Source organism: Pan troglodytes, chromosome 14, assembly GCF_028858775.2.
Source record: "Pan troglodytes isolate AG18354 chromosome 14, NHGRI_mPanTro3-v2.0_pri, whole genome shotgun sequence".
NCBI classification, from domain to species: domain Eukaryota; kingdom Metazoa; phylum Chordata; class Mammalia; order Primates; family Hominidae; genus Pan; species Pan troglodytes.
Window position 1 is genome coordinate 55,022,325 of NC_072412.2, and position 15,547 is coordinate 55,037,871.

The window sequence follows — 15,547 nt, forward strand, 5'->3', positions numbered from 1 at the left end:
AGCACTTTGGGAGGTCAAGGCGGGTGGATCACTTGAGGTCAGGAGTTCCAGACCAGCCTGGCCACCATGGTGAAACCCCGTTGCTACTAAAAATTTAAAAATTACCTGGGCTTGGTGGCACACTCCTGTAATCCCAGCTACTTATGAGGCTGAGGCAGGAGAATTGCTTGAACCTGGGAGGTGGAGGTTGCAGTGAGCCAAGATTGTACCACTGCACTCCAGCCTGGACAACAGAGTGAGACTCTGTCTTAAAAAAAATAAAAAATAAAAAATAAAATAAAAAACAAAAAATAAAAAAAATCTACCTACCATTCCATTCCTAGGAATTCACTCAAAAGAAAAAAATGCATATGTCCATATAAAAACTTATACACGAATATTCATAGTATCTTTATCTGTATTAGCTAAAAATTAGAAAAAATTAATCTCCATCTACACAGCATAGATAAACAAATTGTGGTATATTCATAAAGTGACATACTACTTGGCAATAAAAAGGAATAAACTTGATATACATTACAGACAATACAGATAAATCTCAAAATAACTAAGCTGAGTAAAAGCACAACAAAAAAACGAGTATTTATTTCTTGCCAATTCTTTTTTTAAGGTACCTGGTCACTTTATAGCCCCTTACTCTTTATTTATTTTATAATCCCTATTTTATTTATTGAACATATTAAACTATGTACATATGTACATATTTAGACATACATACAAGCTCTCGATCTGTTGCCCAGGCTGGAGTGCAGTGGTGTGACCATGGCTCACTGCAGCGTTGACCCCCAGGCTCCAGCAATCCTCCCACCTCAGCCTCCTGAGGTACGCACCACCATACCCAGCTAATTCTATTTATTGTAGAGACACGGTTTCACTGTATTGCCCAGGCTGGTCTTGAACTCCCGGGCTCAAGCGATCCTCTTGCCTCAGTCTCCCAAAGTGCTGAGATTATAAGTGTGAGCTACTGCAACTGGCCATAAACATATTTATTTCATGTAATGTATATTTCTAATAATCAAAATCTCTATAGATCTCTTTCAGTTGTTTGCTGTTTCTGCTGACTCTTGCTCTTGGTGTTTTGATGTTTTCTCCCTTGTTACATTTTGTAATTTTAAAAAATGTGTATGAGCTTATTTGTTAGAATTTTAACTACAATTATTTGATGAATGCATTGATCGTACATTCCTCCATGGAGGATTTTTTTATTGTTCTTACAAGGTACCTGAGAGTATTACAGACTGAGGTCCAATTTAAATTAAAATCCTCCACTTGCGGAGTTTTAGAAACTATAAAAATTGTGTAAATTAAGGCCCCAAATTCAAGTGAATGTAAGCTGATAACCAAGAATTATTAGGGAAGATTTTAAGTCTACCCAGAACTGAATATCTTTGCAAGATGGTCTCTGATCAGGCTTCTTACCTTTATATGGGACCCAGGGATCTTTTTCTCTAGTCCTCATCCTGCTCCTTACACAAAGCTTCAATGCCAACAGAAATCCATGGATGCCCCCAAAGTATTCAATGACTTCAGCACCTGCTTATCTCACAGGATATATTATACTTGTTTTGTTTCTAGCCCCAGAAAGTTTCCCTTATTTTCTTAATGGGCTCATCCATTCATGTTAAAGGATATTTTTTATACTGAATCTAGTACTTTACATGTTTGGTGGAGGGAGGAATTCAGGCTCTCTAGTCTATCATATTGCTACAAATCAGTCTACTATTTCTGCAACTGCTTTATAAAATTTAAATACAATATTATATTTATTCCTGATACATTTTATTTTGGTATGTTGAGTATAGTCTACACGTCTGTCAAGAGCACTTAAAATCTTGATTGAGTCATCATACTAGCTTACCTTAGAAGTTGTATATCATTTGCAAATTTGTGTGAACCTTCTTAGCTTTCACCAAAGTCACTGATCACCACAGCTTCTGACAAAAAGAAAAGCTTTAGAATTAATTTTTAAAGTCTTTATGGTAAATCCAACATATTTTCTTATTGCTTTCAGGTATACAGAATTACAAATTAAATTTCCATCATAATCAAATACTAATACATCAAATTAAAACAGGTAAATTTTCATATCCCAATAACTCAAGTGGCAGACCTTTCAAACAGTAGTATTGAACTGAATGAAAAATATATTTATCATCAAGGGAAACCGGTGGAAGCATAAAGCGTTAGTTTGGGTAAAGGGGGTTCTAGTACCTCTGAAATCTCCAACAGCCCCCATCTTCAAAAGGAAGAAACACAATTTATTTAAATTAGTATCTTAAAGGTCGGTGTTTACAAAAGGGCTGTGGGAAGGCTTTCCTGACTGAAGGATGCTTTCTTCCCCTTAGATGTTCAGTAAAAATTTAGCTCTTTCATATTTCTATTGTTTCATAGCACAAAACATACAAGAGCACTGAAGGGTCATAAAGGGAAGCTTTGAAGGGTTTCTTGCTTTTAACAACATCATGAAAACTCATGCCTGCTAGATTTTTTCTTTTCTACTCCACCACTTTTAGTTCACACCTTTACTAATTTCAGTCACCAGCGACAATTTCTGGAAAATCTATCTCCATCACAAGAGTGTGTATGCGTGTGTTTGTTTCCCCATCAGAAATAAGAGAAAACTTACACTTCTCTCCTCTAGTGCATTGCTCTTGCTTGAAGAATGAATAAACCACTGATTTGGGGTTCGCATCTTTACGTTCTGAGCAGCAACTTAGAACACTTTGCTCCTGATATTCTTTCTTCTCAATATTTGATGGATATCCTGCAATAATGTAGGAAAAACAGCACAGGCTTTGGAGTCACATCAATCTGGGTTTAAATCTCAATCTTCTACTTAGTAACTGGCTAATCTGAAGCAAATTTTTAATCTCTCTGAACCTAGTGGGAAAATAAGATGGGTCTCAATGTACAGCTGCAAGAAACAAATGATATAGCATATATATATAGTGTCAGCAAAGTGCCTACCATATAACACAAACTCTATTATGTTAGCTTTCCTGTGTAATTTTATGCTTCATTTTCACTTTACTCAGTCAAACGAATTTCCAGACTACATTTTCTTACATTATAGCCTTGATAAATTTTATGGTTTTGTCCAACAACTATCAACATTTTAGGCCAGGTGTACTGGCTCGTGCCTGTAATCCCAGCACTTTGGGAGGCCGAGGCAGGAGGATTAAGCCTGGGAGTTTGGGACCAGCCTGAGCAATATGGTGGCACCTCGTCTCTACAAAAATAAAATTAAAAAAAATAAAAAATAAAAACATTTTGCAACGCTTAATGCTTTCAAAATAGCAGTACATCAATACTACTACTACTGAATATATCCCACCAAGAAAGTACATTTCAAAATCTATGTTCTAGAGCCACTAGAATTTGTTCCTTTTCGTGTGTGGTTATGTCACCAAAATGCGATATAGATGTGTAAACTTGTTTCATTTCCTTTTCAGATTTTTCTTTCATTCTACTTTTTTATTTAATCCCACTTTTGAATATGTAGACATACATGATGATTTAGGGTTAAAACTATAGAAACAACTTCCATTTAGAGAAATCTCTCTTCTGTTGTTGGCACCTTTACCTTGCTCCTTCCTTCTGCAGATACATTGCATACTTTTCCATGCCTTTGTTTTTTCCACTTCCTATTGTATTCTACAGATCATTCTCTATTGGTATATAGAGACTTTCTCCCTTCTTTTTTATGACCTCTATGGAAAGACGGTGACTTGGAAGGGGCACAATCTACCTGCAGACTGTTGTACTGTCTGGATGCACCTTAGTTTATGCAATCAGTTCTCTATTAATGGGCATTTTAGTTATTTCCAATCTTTTGCAAATGCAAGTAATATGCTGCTATGACTAACCTCCCTTTGACTATTCCCTCCCATGCAGTTTATGCTTATGTATCTTTACCAGCAATGTATCAAAGTGCCTATTTCCCCACAGTCTACAGGGCCTATTGTATAACTTTTGGATTTTGTTGAGAAATGCGTTAACATAGCTTTAATTTATATTTTTCTTTGTATGACTGAAGGTGGAACATCTTTTATTTTGTTTTTGAGATGAAGTCTTGCTGTGTTGCCCAGGCTGGAGTGCAGCGGCATGATCTGGGCTCACTGCAGCCTCCGCCTCCCAGGTTCAAGCAATTCTCCTCCCTCAGCCTCCCCAGTAGCTGGGATTATAGGTGCTCACCATTACGCCCGGCTAATTTTTGTATATTTAGTAGAGGTGGGGTTTCACCATGTTGGCCAGGCTGGTCTCAAACTCCTGACCTCAAGTGATCTGCCCGCCTTGGCCTCCCAAAGTGCTAGGGTTATAGGTGTGAGCCACCACGCCCAGTCTGGAACATCTTTTATATGTCTGTCATGTGCATTTCTTTTTCATATCTTTGGCCCATTTTCCTACTGGGTTGATGGTCTTACTTGCCTGGAATTTTACGAAGGTGTTTTCATCCAGGAGGTTAGCTCTTTGTGATATAAGTCCAAATATTTTTCCCCGCTTTGTCGCTTGCCTTTTGACTTTGCTCGTGGCATTTTTCACTATTTAAATACTTTTTTATTAATATAGTAGGATTTATCATGGTTTTTCTTTAAGAATGAGTCATAGTTATAAAATCTTTGGCTTATACTTTCGTAGACTTTAAACATGTTCTTCCATGGCTGTTTTGCTTTGTATGTTGCTGTTTAGAAGTCTGTTGCTAACCTCTCCTTTCTGTCTGGAAGCCCAGAGGAATCTTTCTTCATCATTTTGAAAGTCCAACTGTTTTACTAGGACATGACTTGGAACTGACCATTCTGGATCAATTTTCCCAGTACACAATGAGCCTTTTCAACTTGTAGATTGGAGTCATCTCTTATTTCCAGAATGTTTTCATGGATTGAAACTTAACTATTAGCTTTGCTATTGTTTTTTTCTTCTTAGGAACTCTACTTTTACTTCTTTTCTATATCAATCACTTTCTATTACTTTTTAACCTTTCTTCATTTAATTTTCATTCTCTTGGTTGTTTTCATACCTTTTCTCAATGCTCCTTATATTCAGTCCAATCTTTTCTTATGTACCTTGGAATTTAGCTTCATTTCTTTCTTTATGACTTTTTTTTTTTTTTTTTTTTTTTGAGACAGGAGTCTCTCTATATTGCCCAGGCTGGCCTCAAACTCCTGGGCTCAAGCCTCTCAAATAGCTGGAACTACAGGCATGCACCACTGCATCTGGCTTTAACTTCATTTTAAAAGCTGATTTTTCTTTTGATTCATTTTATTTCCTGAGTTCAGTAAATTCACTTTTCATATCTTCCTCTTTTTGTTCATTTGTTTTGCAGTTTTGAATTTGGATTTGAGACTTTTTATCTCTACAAATGTTAGTTTAAGGATATTTTAAATTCTGGTAGGAGTACTGTGCTGTAGTTTTCTTTAGTGCTATAGTTGGATGTTTCGGGAAGACTTTTCATCAGCTAAAATTTTTTAAAAACTTTTTTCCTTATTTTTTGTAGAGACTAGGTCTCACTATAGTGCCCAGGCTGGGCTCGAACTCCTGGGCTCAAGTGATCCACCCACCTTGGCCTCTCAAAGGGCTGGGATTACAGCTGTGAGCCACTGTGCCCAGCCCAGTTGAAATGTTTTGACTATCATTTTGTTTTCCAGCTAAAGTAACTTTATATGGATGTTGCCTGCCATCTTCTGTTCATCTTGAAGTATTTTATTTTTCCTAAACCAGATATAGTTGTGTATAGGCAGAAGCAAGGAATTTAGATGACTTAACTGGATTTCTTGGTAAATAGTACCTAATAAAGTGTTTTTTTGTTTGTTTGTTTTTAATTAATGACTCCTTTTTGGGTGGGAGAAATGAGTATCTATTTTCTATTCTGGTTCACCAAGATCCTTAATTGCTACTACCTCTTCTCTTTATCACCAAGCCTCCAGGTAGATGGTGACCCTTCCAAGGCACCCTCTTTCCTTTCCCCAGAAGCAGTACTTTCATGAGACTGCGTCTTTGGTCTCATTTTCTTTCAAGTCTCTTATTTTGTCTAATGGATCTTACACCTCTTCTCACTTCTCTATTCAGGGTGGGGCTTTCTCTTTCTGGGAATTATCTGTATTCTGCTACCCCTAGGTCCTGCAACCTCTCCTCTTTTTTTACAGTCTCCACCTTGCTTCCCACTTCTCCATGGATTCTGCTAGACTGCAGTGTTGATTTCCCTGCATGCCCATAGACATTTTGCTAGCTATTAATGTATGCTTACATATCAATAAATTTGTATGGGTTTTCTCTTGTTAACCTACTGTTAGTTTAGTTCAGCCAACTCAGTTATCAAACCTTCAGAAGCGAAATTTAAGCTTCCCTGCAAATTGCTGGTTATTATTTAATATTATTATTATTTTGACACAGGGTCTCACTCTGTTGCCCAGGCTGGAGTGCAGTGGCACAATCACAGCTCACTGTAGCCTTGACCTCCTGCGTTCAAAAGATCCTCTGACCTCTCTCAGCTTCCTAAGTACCTGGGACTACAGGTGTGTGCCACTACGCCCAGTTAATTTTTTTATTTTTTTTATTTTTTTTAAGAGACGAGCTTTCGCCATGTTGCCCAGGATGGCTGGTCTCAAACTTCTGGGCTCAAGCAATCTTCCTGCCTCAGCCCCGCAAAGTGCTGAGATTACAGGCATCAGCCACCGTGTCCAGCTGGTATTATTTTTATTAGTGTTCTATCTTGCACTTCTGAGTATGTTTAAGCTTCCACCTGTCAGCTTCAAGGGCTTTTTTCTCCCAGCTAATGCCTAAGAGGCAAACAACCTTATTCTACTTCTCATTCACCCTCCTCTTTTCCTCCCATTTTTTTGCGGGTTATATTATTTCTACAATGTCAGACCATGTAATATTTATATACTATTCTATCATCATTATCCTCATCTTTTAATCTTGATGCTACACACAAAATTTATTTGATTTGCTCACCACCTGACCTTATGTTGAAGATTTTCCAATCATTTCTTGGTTGTCTGAAATTTGTTCTCTAGTATACGCTTCAGAAGGATTCATGGGAACAATTATAGCCATTTTCCTTGAATTATTTCATGTTTATAAATGTTTGTCAATGCCCTGAATTCTTGAAGGGTAGTTTGGTGAGACAGGAATTATTTTATTTCTTTGAATAAATACTTTCTTAATATCTGACATAAAATGTTGCCACCAAAAATCCAATCTGATTTTCTTTGCAAGTGACCTGCTCTTTTTATTTCCCCCATCAATGCAAGAAGGGTTTATTTTTAAAAATCCAACAATTTTACAGGACCACATCTCAGTGTTAACTGTTGTGGGTTGATTTCTCCAGGTTTACAGTATGCCTTTCAACATATGTTACATTTAAACCTACTTTAATGTTAAGCGTTCTTGAATTACAGTCCTAATAGTTGTTCTGGTCCATTGCTTTTGCTTGCTTTGTTTTACTGTAGTAAAATAAGTAACATAAAATTTACTGTTTTAAAGTATTCAATAAGTGGCATTAAGTATATTCAGTGTTACATAAACATCACCACTATCCTTGGGCTTACATTTGGGGAACTCCGTTTATATTTATTCTGGCTCTCTTTGCCTGTCTTGTCACCTCTTGACTCCTTTTTAAAAATCTTTTTATTTTCTTCATTTTTCCATTTTTCTTATTGTACTTTCTGTGATGTATATTCACTCTTGGTTTCTAATGCAATCATCACTTTAAACTGTCTTTTTCTTAATCTTTTATTGAGTTTTGTCTGCTCTCATTGCACCTCCTTCTATGGTCTAGCCATCTCATTTCTTTTTTTCCCCTGAAAACATAGAAAGAGGTGAATTTTATTTACTTTTTTATAATTTCAAGTTTTCTTTTAGATTTGGGGGTACATGTGCAGATTTGTTACATGGGTATACTGTGTGACGCTGAAGTCTGGAGTATGACAGATCCTGTCATCCAGGTACTGGGCATTGTACTCAACAGTTAGTTTTTCAACCCTTATTGCATTCCTTCCCTGCATAGTATTCCAGGGTTCATATGTAACCAATCTATCCCTGATGGACACATAGGTTGATTCCACATCTTTGCTATTGTGACTAGCACTATGATGAACATATGACTGCACGTATCTTTTTGGTAGAACAATTTCTTTTGGCTATACACCCAATAATGGGATTGCTGGTCAAATGGTAGTTCTGAGCTTTTTGAGAAACTTTCAAACTGATTTCCACAGTGGCTGAACTAATTTACATTCCCACCAACCGTGTGTAAGTGCTCCCTTTACTCTGCAGCCTTGCCCACATCTGTTGTTTTTTGACTTTTTAGTAAGAGCCATTCTGACTGGTGTGAGATGATGTCTCATTATGGTTTTGATTTGCATTTCTCTGATGATTAGTGATGTGGAACATTTTTTCATCTGTTTATTGGCCACTTGTTCTTTTGAGAAGTGTCTGTTGATGTCTTTTGACCACTTTTTAATGGTTTTTTTTTTTTGCTTGTTGAATTAACTTCCTTATAGATTCTGGATATTAGACCTTTGTCAGATGCATAGTTTGCAAATATTTTCTCCTATTCTGCAGGTTATCTGTTTGCTCTGTTAATAGTTTCTCTTACTGTGCAGAAGCTCTTTAGTTTAATTAGGTCCTACTTGTCAACTTTTGTTTTTGCTGCAATTGCTTTTGAAGACTTAGTCATAAATTCTTTCCCAAGGCTGATGTCCAGAACGTTTCCTAGATTTTTTCCTAGGATTCTTACAGTTTGAGTTCTTACATTTAAATCTTTAATCCATCTTGAATTGATTTTTGTATGTGGTGTAAGGTAGAAGTCCAGCTTTGTATGTGGTGTAAGGTAGAAGCCCAGTCTTACACACATGGCTAGCCAGTTATCCCAGCACCATTTATTGAATAGGAAGTTCTTTCTCCATTGCTTCTTTTTGTCAATTTTGTTGACCAGATGGCTGTGGGTGTACAGCTTAATTTCTGGGTTCTCTATTCTGCTCCATTGGCCTATACGTCTGTTTTTGCACCAGTACCATGCTTTTTTGGTTACTGTAGCCTCAAAGTATAATTTGAAACAAGCTACACATTCAGTAGCACTTGAATGTGTAGATTGTTTTGGGCAGTATGGCGATTCTAATGATATTGATTCTTCCAATCCATGAGCATGAAGTGTTTTTCCATTTGTTTGTGTCATCAATGATTTCTTTCAGCAGTGTCTTGTAGTTCTTGTAGAGATCTTTCACTTCCTTGGTTAGAGGTATTCCTAGGCTCTGTGTGTGTGTGTGTGTGTGTGTGTGTGTGTGTGTGTGTGTGTATGGCTATCGTAAACAGGACTGCATTCTTGATTTGGCTCTCTGCTCCAACATTATTGGTATAGAAACGCTACTGATTTTTGTACAGAGTTTGTATCCTGAAACTTACTGAAGTTATCAGTTCCAAGAGCCTTTGGTGGAGTCTTTAGGGTTTTCTAGGTATACAATCAGACCATCAGCCAAGAGAGATAGTCTGACTTCTTTTCCTATGTGGATGCCTTTTGTTTCTCTTGCCTGATTGCTCTGGCTAGAACTTCCTACGTATCTCATGTCTGAGCTCTTATTTCTGATTTATGTGGTTCTTTCAAAGATTTCATCTTTTCCTTAAATTCTCTTAGCTTACTCTGAAATATTTAGATTGTCATTTTCATCTGCTTTGTGGCCACATTTTTGGGGTATGTTTTCATAATCTCGTGCAATGTTATATGGCTTATTTTGATGACTTTCTTATAATGATTTAGTGTATATACATATACATACATATATATATACACACATATATATACATACATATATATATACACATATATATATATATTCCCTTTTCCCATATATTTATATAACTATATACTAAAAGGAGGTTCCAGGCTAGGTACAGTGGCTTATGCCTATAATGCTAGCACTTCAGGAAGCCAAAGCAGGAGGATCACTGGAGTCCAGGAGTTTGAGACCAGCCTGGGCAACATAGCAAGATGCCATCTCTCCAAAAAATTAGCCAGGCATGGTGGCACATATCTATAGTCCCAGCTACTCTTGAGGCTGAGGAGGGAGGTTCACTTGAGCCTGGGGGGTCAAGGCTGAAGCAAGCTGTGATCATGCCACTGTATTCCAGCCTGGGCAACATAGCGAGATCCCATCTCTAAAGAAAATAAAAAGGAGGTTCCTATGTTACACTGTATGGACATGCTGGAGTTTAAAAAAATCTATTTCCTAGTGGAATCTGGTTGTTTCCAGTTTTGGCCATTACAAATAAAATCGCTGTATTTGCAGAGCAGCCAATATAGGTTTTCATTTCACTTTTCATCAGAGAAGCATACAATCATCAAAGGGGAAATTAAAACCACAATGAGATACCCCATCATACCTCATATAAAGGCTAAATATTTTAACTGATAATGCCAAGTGCTGACAAGGATGAAAAACTACTGGAACTCTCTTATCTTGGTGGTAAATTTCAATCTAGAGTGGGCTTGCCAGATCATGTGATAAGGATATGATTAATTTTATAATAAACTGTCAAATTGTCTTCTAGGTGGCTGTACTATTTGCAGTCTCACCAGCAAGACTAAGGTTTCTCCTTGTTTTGCATCCTTGCCAGGAAATGTATTGTTTGTTTTGACATTCTGAGTAAGAGGTTGTGTAGTATCTCACTGTGGTTTTAATTTGCGTTTTTCCAATGACGGTGGTTTTAATTTGCATTTTCCCAATGACTATTCTATACTTTTTTCATTTAACACAAAATGGTAAACACTTTCCTATGTCATTCAACAGCCTATGCCACTACTCTTTGAAAATGTTCCTTTTAAAAGGCTGAAAAATATAATGATGGGATGTGTCATAATTTATAAAACCATTCTTCTACCATTAGATATTTGTGATTTCCAATTTTTCACAAGTACAAAATTACACTGTGATTATAAAGCTTTGATTCTATCTCTATTTCCTTACAAGTTTCTTAGAAAAGGTCAAAAGGTATATGAACTTTTGTTTCTCGATGCATTTTGACAAATTGCTTTCTGAAAAAGTTATACAAGTGTACTTTTGTACAAACAGTGACTAAGGATTTCTATCTCCCTATATCACATACTATATTATTTTATAGAGGTTTACGAAATAATTTCATTATTTCTTTAATTACAATGGTTTTTTATGTAAGCCATTTGTTCTTGTTCTGTTATCATGAGCTTATTTATGTAGTTTGTTCATTTTCTATCAGGGTATTGATGTTTTTATTTGTTGATTTGTAAGAGATGAGCACATTGTCCAAAAGTATAGATTACACACTTTTCATGTAAAGCCTAATAGGCCTACTCTGGCAGCTTCTCACTCAATTCTTTATTCAACTTGAAATATACTTCAAATGAGCAAACATTTATCAAATGTCGACTGCATATAAAACACTTTGTTAGACTCCAGAAGGAGTACTGCCTCCCAAGAAGGAGTTATTTTGTTTCTCACATTATAAAATATGCATACATTAAGAATTTGAGTAGAGCAAACCCTTGAACAACAATGGGGATTAGAGGTACATACACTCCCTACCCCATGCAGTCTCCTGCTCCCCCAGTAACTAATAGCCTACTGTTGACTGGAAGCCAACTGGAAGCCTTACTGATAATATTAACACATTTTGCATTTTGCAAAATATGGAACATTTTCACATCTGCAGGTGTAACCACAGCTTCACGAATTATCTTTTTTTTCTTATTTCTTTTCTTTCTTTTTTTTTTTTTTACAATGATCCTTATGCTAGATTCATTTATCTTGAAATGGCAGGCAAAAGCAGCTTCAGACCTCAATCTACAATACATATGAAGCATTTAAACTGTTTCTTTTAATGTCATGACTTTTCTCTGCTTCTTGCAGGGACTTCCAACATCACTAGAGGTACTTTGTATGGGTCCCATGGTGTTCAAGGTTTATGGTATTGCACTAACCACGAAAAATATGTGAGAACAGCAAGATCACTTTACATTGCCATGCACAATTTACTGGAGAGATGAACTGTTCACATGGAGATGATCAGCAACACAGGGCTTTTTAAGCAGATACTCACAGCACTTCACTTCACTACAATAGTAACCAGAGAGACCTACGAAATTATTATGGTAATACAGTAAGTACTACAGTTATTTACTATGTACTGCAGTCATTTACGCAGTTACAGTTTAATACTGCATCCTTACACTTTACATTTCTCTTCACTATAAATGGCGCCAAGTACAATCTGCATTTGTGTAAGTTTTGGTAAATTTTAATTTTTTATAAGAGATTTATGTATATTTTATGGTAGTAAATAAAATACACCAATATCTATATATATTTTACACACTCATATCTTTTTTTAAATTTTTTCAAAATTTCTAGGCTGCATGGCTCATCTGTGAGTTTTTTCAAACTGTCACAAATCTTCAAAAAATTTTTCCAACATATTTATTGAAAAAATTTTGTGTATTAAGAGGACCCAAATAGGTCAAACCCATGCTGTTCAAGGGTCAACTGTATAGAGTAAGAAAAGACTGTGATTGAATGAAACCTGTCTATATTTCAAGGAGGCGGCTGGGTGCAGTGGCTCGTGCCTGTAATTCCAGCACGTTGGGAGATGGAGACGGGAGGATCACTTGAGTCCAAGAGATCAAGACCAGCCTGGGCAACACAGGGAGACCCTGTCTCTACAAAAAAAAAAAATTTATTTTAATTGGCTGAGCATGGTGGCACACATCTGTGGTCCCGGCTACGAGGGAGGCTGAGGTGGGAAGATTGCTTGAGCCCAGGAAGTCAAAGTTACAGTGAGCCAAGATCGCATCACTGCACTCCAGCCTAGGTGACAGGGAAACTTTGTCTCGAAAACAAACAAACAAACAAAAAGGAGGAAGCTGTTGATCTAAGCATCAATTACGTTCAAAAGAATGTGGTCTGGACGCAGTGGCTCATGCCTGTAATCCCAGCACTTTGGGAGGCTGGGTGGATGGATCACGTGAGGCCAGGAGTTCAAGACCAGCCTGGCCAACATGGTGAAACCCGTCTCTACTAAAAATACAAAGATTAGCTGGGCATGGTGCTGGGTGACTGTAACCCAGTTACTCAGGAAGCCGAGGCAGAAGAATTGCTTGAACCCAGGAGGTGGAGGTTGCAGTGAGCTGTGATCACACTGTTGCACTCCAGCCTGGGCAACAGAGCAAGACCCCGTTTCAAAAAAAAAAAAAAAATGTGATTTTTGGCGGTGGGAACCATTTCTACAGAGAGAAATGCAAAGTGCAAAGTAGGCCCCAGGTCTACAAGTAACAACACAAGCCACAAACACAGTATTTGAAAGGCACAAGTTACCCTACTCTCTCCCCAATATAACTGTCAGGAACCTAATAGAACAATTAAAAGCTCATGAAATCCTAACAGCAGTGATATAACTGTTACTTAAAAGTTTTTCCTGTGACAATGTAAAAATGACCTTTAAAACATTAAGGTAGTGAAATAAAATCCTACTCCTACTACCACTTGCAAATATTATGTCCCCTACCACAACACATTTTACCCTTCAATTTAAGCATGTGGTATGTAACAATAGGATGTGAAGCAGTCATCTTGGTCCACAAGACAGAGCTTCATGATAAGAATGGCAGAGCAATATGCTAGGGGCATGGGCCCCTGACAACTGTGTGTAGGAAAGCCACCTGATCAGCTCATATTTTTCCATTGGAAAAAGTTGTATTAAGGTCACAATTATTTTTAAATTTCTCCATCACAGTAGCCAAACCTGTAATTTAACTAACAGAAATTCCAAACTGAGGAGTGTGGGCTTTGTCAATAATACAATATCATATAAATGTTTGGTTTTTAAAATACAGAATGCTTTGCAAATTTGCATGTAATCTTTGCGGAGGAGCCATCCATGCTAATCTTCTCCGTATAGTTCCAGTTTTAGTGTATGTGCTGCTAAGGGAGCACTAAGATTTTTTAAATTTCCTGGCTCCTAGAAATGATAAAATGTTTTTTATTTAAAAATTTGTTTTTGTTTTTTTTGAGACAGAATCTAGCTCTGTGTGCAGTGGCACAATCACATCTCCCTGCAGCCTCAACCTCCTGGGCTCAGGTGATCCTCCCACCTCAGCCTCCCAAGAAGCTGGGACTACAGGCACATGGCTCCATGCCTGGCTAACCTTTTGTATTTTTGGTAGAGACAGCGTTTTACTACGGTGCCCAGCTGGTCTCTATCTCCGTGGCCCAAGCAATCCCAGCCTCGGCCTCCAAACTGCAGGGATTACAAGTGTAAGCCACCATGCCTGGCCTAAAATGTTTTTTTAAAAAAGAAAAATAGTAGCTAAATTGAGGCAGTGGCCATGAGAGTAGAAAAAAGATGAAAAGGAAAGGCATTTTGGAGACTGAAGCTACCCAGCTGGGCAAAAGAGAAAGGTAAGGATTTGAAGTTTTAAATTTTAACTACATAGAAGATGCCTGTACCCACTTTGGGAGGCCTAGGCGGGCGGATCACTTGAGGTCAGGAGTTTGAGACCAGCCTGGCCAACATGGTGAAACCCTGTCTATACCAAAAATACAAAAATTAGCTGGGTGTGGTGGCGCACACCTGTGGTCCCAGCTACAGGCACAAGAATCACTTGAACCTGGGAGGCAGAGGTTGCAGTGAGCTGAGATTGCACCACTGCACACTCTAGCCTGGACAACAGAGTGAGACTCTGTCTCCAGGAAAAAAAAAAAAAAAAAGATTTTATGTGCCTTCAAGAAAACAATGGCAAATAGAGCATTATTGTTGAGGACTCACCTTAGTTATCCAAATTTTCTGTCTTTAAAATTTTTTTGTAAAGGCCAAGGATTACGAACCTATCCTTAACATTATTTGTATGTTTAAATTGGATACAATAATAAATTTAATCCAAATTGAAAGTCAAGTTTTCCAGAAAGCAGATTCAACAATAATTTTTCAATTAGGCTAAAAAAAAAAAAAAAAAGGTATATCCATACCTCCCAATTACTAGATTCTTTTACTCATTGAACAATTATATTATCTAATATATGCCGTGAATGAGATACCAATGTCTTAGCATTTGTATCTAAATGCTAAACAGCATTATTATTTAGCACTGACCTCCTACTGTTATTGATGTTTCTTACCCAGGATCTTTTAGCTGATCTTGATAACTTTTCCTTAAACGTACTTTAGCTACCAAATCAACACCACTTTATTGATACCTGAATTCTTGCAACTTAGGTTTTATAAGGTTCTGCAATAAAAAAAGGAATTAAAAATTTGTTTTATATTTATTTTGAGTTGGGATCTCACTCTACAGTAGCCCAGGCTGAGTGCAGTGGTTGGCTCCCTGCAGCCTAAAACTCGCATCTCCGCCTCCTCAGTAGCTAGGACTACAGGCACATGCCACCACACCCAACTATTTTTTGGCTTTTTTTGTAGAGACATGGGTCTCGCTGTTCTTCAGGCTGGTCTCGAACCCCTGGCCTTAAGGAATCCTCCCTCCTTAGACTCCTAAAGCACTGGGATTTACAGACATTAAGCCATG

The 15,547-nt window shown here is 37.4% G+C and overlaps 1 protein-coding gene and 1 non-coding gene across 22 annotated transcripts in view; both read right to left on the reverse strand.

The window, feature by feature from the left end:
- CAB39L (calcium binding protein 39 like) overlaps positions 1-15,547 on the reverse strand; it is a 137,828-nt gene that overhangs the window by 120,652 nt on the left and 1,629 nt on the right. For 5 of the 21 annotated variants that reach the window (XR_008538681.2, XM_001154198.5, XM_054664961.2 and 2 more), the window contains exons 2-3: positions 2,627-2,764; positions 1,859-1,934 (exon numbers count right to left, since the gene is read on the reverse strand). The gene's annotated coding sequence lies outside the window, so the exon portion shown is untranslated. Of the gene's footprint in view, positions 1-1,858; positions 1,935-2,626; positions 2,765-12,552; positions 12,689-15,117; positions 15,254-15,547 lie in introns of those variants that run through there. The other 16 variants (XR_008538684.2, XM_054664960.1, XM_054664959.1 and 13 more) reach the window with 7 other exon arrangements.
- On the reverse strand, positions 13,852-13,961 carry LOC112205336 (U6 spliceosomal RNA). Its single transcript, XR_002939231.1, has one exon. It is a non-coding gene; the product is annotated as a U6 spliceosomal RNA (small nuclear RNA).